Raw genomic sequence first — 3,436 nt, 5'->3', positions numbered from 1 at the left:
ACTGTGCATACACCACACTCCATCACACTGTGCATACACCACACGCCATCAATGAACTCCACACACAAACATAGCACAGATGGTTGTGTGTCAATCACAGTGATTTTACTGTCCTCAAAAAGTTTTCTACTCTTTTAGAGATGTAATGATTTACTTATAGAGAACAAAGCCGGTTAGTTTTTTTTTTTTTTTTTCTACTGTTGCTCCTCAGCATGTAAGTATAAGGACAGTGAATCTTTGGATTGTATTGTGTTAAAATGTTTTATTTTTAAATTTCTATTTGAGATGCTGACTTGAGTCTTCAATTTTAAAAAATCATTCAATGAATCTTGGCTTCAGATTAGGATTAATTTTCCAACCATTTGCGCAAGGCCCTTAAGTATGCTTTTTTGACATTTTCTACTATGTATTAACAAAAAAAAAATAGTGCTCACAACATTGATGATTATAAATCAAAATATTGATCAACTCTGAAAAACATTGAAGATGTTGCACATCCTGCAATATGAAATATTCAGCCAAGATTTAATTATTGATATTAAAATAAACCAGCATATCCATCTCATTGGTGTGAAAAATTGCTTTCATCTTTAATAAATGGTAAAAAATGTACTTGTATACCAAAGAATTGTCTTAAAATAAATTTCTTAGGCTGACAAGATGGTTCATCAGGTAAAGGCTGAGCCTAATGACCTGATCCAAAGACCATAATGGTGGAAGGAGAGAATGGATTGTAGCACACTGTCTTCTGATTTCTCTATGCATGCTACGGCATGTGCACTCATGCATGAGCATGCATTCCTGCACATACGCTGATACACACTTGTGTGTGAACACACGCACAAGGGGGGTAGGAAAATGTAATGAATGAATAAATTTCTTTGCTTGGTGATGAGTATCTGTATGTCTTGCATATCTGATTTATGCATCTATATGCCCAGTGTCAAATAAAAATTTCTTGGGTGGAAGTGGGGGGGGGGAACTGTTTAAGAAGTCTTGGTTTAAGGCTAAAGGAACATCCTTGAGGAACAGGGTTATTGACTGAGATCAGGGAGGCCTCAGAAGACACAGTGTCTTCTGAACAATATGGCCTCACGCATGAATTCACAGCGGCTGTGGTTACCCAGAACAAGGCCTACACAAGATCAAGCTAATCAACCTTCCAGCCTGGGTGGGAGGGGCCATGAGCCCCCCAGCCCCCCAGCTGAGCAGCTATTCCTAGCTGTCTTCTCACCTTTCTTTAAGGTGTGGCCCCGCTCCCGTAGATGTCTTGGTAACCACGAGTACATATGGGCTGTACAAGGTGAACTCTCGGGGAAAAAAAAAAAAACAGCCCAACACACCCAGGCTATGAGGTTGGGAGGGAGGGGAATCTGGGTGGAGATAGGGGAAGAAGTGGGGATGAAATTCTCACAGGATTAATAAAAATATTAATCTCTTTTAGAGGAAGTAGGCTTTTTCTGATGCTGGAAGTGTGGGGTTTTTTTAGTGTGTGTGTGTGTGTGTGTGTGTGTGTGTGTGTGTGTGTGTGTGTGTGTGTGTGTGTGTGTTTCTTGGCCAGCAGCACCCTGCAATATTCCACTCAGCGCATTTCCTGTTGACATCTTTGCACACCAAGCTGGACGCTGCCGTCCTGCACGGACAGCAGGGAGCCGGGAGCTCTAAAGGGTCCTTGCTGATTCCCTGAGCACAGAAAGGGTTTGACCTTTATGGCGGCCCTCCTTCCTGCCGCTTCCCCAGAACAGAAGCCAGAATCAGGGCAGCAGAGCAGTGGAATTCAGCACGGAGGTAGCTGCTGTTTCTCGTGGCCTCAGTCAGCTAGACAGCACCCTGCACAAGATGGAGGCAGAGCCCTGATGAACCAGAAAACTGCCCAGTGAGGGACAAGGTAGGGGCCGTCCAGAAAACTTACACAGCCAGCCAGAGCCAGGGCTGGGACAAAACACAGCTGCCGAGCAAAGGGACCCAGAGTGCCTTTCTAAGGGTGCCGGGGTATCTGTCTCTGCCGGTTCTTCCGCAGCTGGGCAGGACCCCACAAATGTTAGAGATCAGATTTTGACTTTGATTCAATTAACATGGGCTGAACCGCTTTCCGTGCCCAGGGGACCGTGCTGGAGGAGCTACAGATTGGCTCTGAGTTCAGCGCGCAGACCACACCCAGGTGAGCCTTGGGAGAGTGCACATTTCAGGTTGGGAAACCTGGGCTCGCAGAGGCGGAGCCTGGGGAATAGAGGTCTGGCTTCCTGCGGCTGCTTGGCTGCAGCTGCAGGCACAGAATGATCCCGGCTTTCGTTTCCCAGGGTTGCGGAAGACGAGCTTGGCTGTGGCCCCTCTCCCAGGGCTCTTCAGTTCGGAAGCAAAGACGTGGCAAGGCGATACAGAAACAAACCCAGAGCGCCAGGCCATGGAAAGGCCCCTGAATTGCTAAACCAAAGCGAGGGCTTTCTGCTAGCTCATTCCTTCCCTCTCCTCCCTCTTTTCCTTCTCTCCTGCCCCCTGCTGGGGCTCAGAAAGTGACACCCCACAAGTGCAGGGAGGGACCTTTCCAAGACTTACCTAAAGAAAGAGGATCCACCCGAAGGGTCCCGTTACTCCCTCCCTGTCGTTTTCCAGAGCAGCCCCCGGAGTCATCCGCCTACCCTCCACCCTCTGCTTTGTTACAGGCTACAGTCTCTCCTCTGGTCATGTTCATCTCCCCTAAAAACCATTATTCCTTCCTCCACCAAAATTGTCTAGGGCCCCCACTCCCCTCTCCCTATGAACAGGGCTTTGAGGTTGCAAGCGCCTGGATTACTTCTTGGGTAATGTGCAGGAGCCTCGTCACCTGAACACTGCTCAGCGTTTTTCTCCTGTTTGTGTTGTCAGTTTGTTTGATAAACTCAAATTATTGAAGCTTCACCCCCGACCTCTTTCCATTCTGTTATGACTCGCCACCTTCTCAGTCCATGAAGGAGTTCAGACCACATACATAGTCCCTGAACTCATGAGTTCACTCTCTCCCGAGGAGCCCCACAAGAAGCTTTGGTGCCTTCTGACTTATGTGGAATGCCAGCACTCGGGTCGTGGGGTCAGAGAGAAATTAAAGATTTAACCTGCCGGGGAAGACCACCATGAAGAAAATGGAGGAGAAGGAGGAGAGTGCTGGGATTTGTGGGAGGTGAAGCTCGGGGGCGGAAATAACCAAAGGCCAAAGTGGAGCACCCGGGGCTCCAGGTGGTTCCCAATAGATGACGTCCTCTAGTCTGTGCTGAACAGCTGGGAGGGGTGAGCGTGAGGGAGGAGGGTGTTGGTGGCGGCTGAAGGGTCAGTGACATAAAAGGTGTTTCAGAAGCTCTGGAAAGCTGATGTCATTGACACCACCTGTGGGATTCTGATAAGTCAATCAGCACATCTCCCCGAGTAGCATCATCCACTTAGAGACTGCAGGGGAACGACC

General features: G+C 48.1%; 1 long non-coding RNA gene across 1 annotated transcript; it reads left to right on the top strand.

The window, feature by feature from the left end:
- Positions 1 to 1,575: 1,575 nt before the first annotated feature.
- Positions 1,576 to 2,898, top strand: LOC119088101. Its single transcript, XR_005091690.1, has 2 exons — positions 1,576 to 2,161; positions 2,301 to 2,898. It is a non-coding gene; the product is annotated as an uncharacterized LOC119088101 (long non-coding RNA).
- Positions 2,899 to 3,436: the final 538 nt, after the last annotated feature.

The sequence above is a fragment of the Peromyscus leucopus genome, chromosome 5, assembly GCF_004664715.2.
Source record: "Peromyscus leucopus breed LL Stock chromosome 5, UCI_PerLeu_2.1, whole genome shotgun sequence".
Taxonomy (NCBI): domain Eukaryota; kingdom Metazoa; phylum Chordata; class Mammalia; order Rodentia; family Cricetidae; genus Peromyscus; species Peromyscus leucopus.
This window is presented reverse-complemented; position numbering and strand designations above follow the sequence as displayed.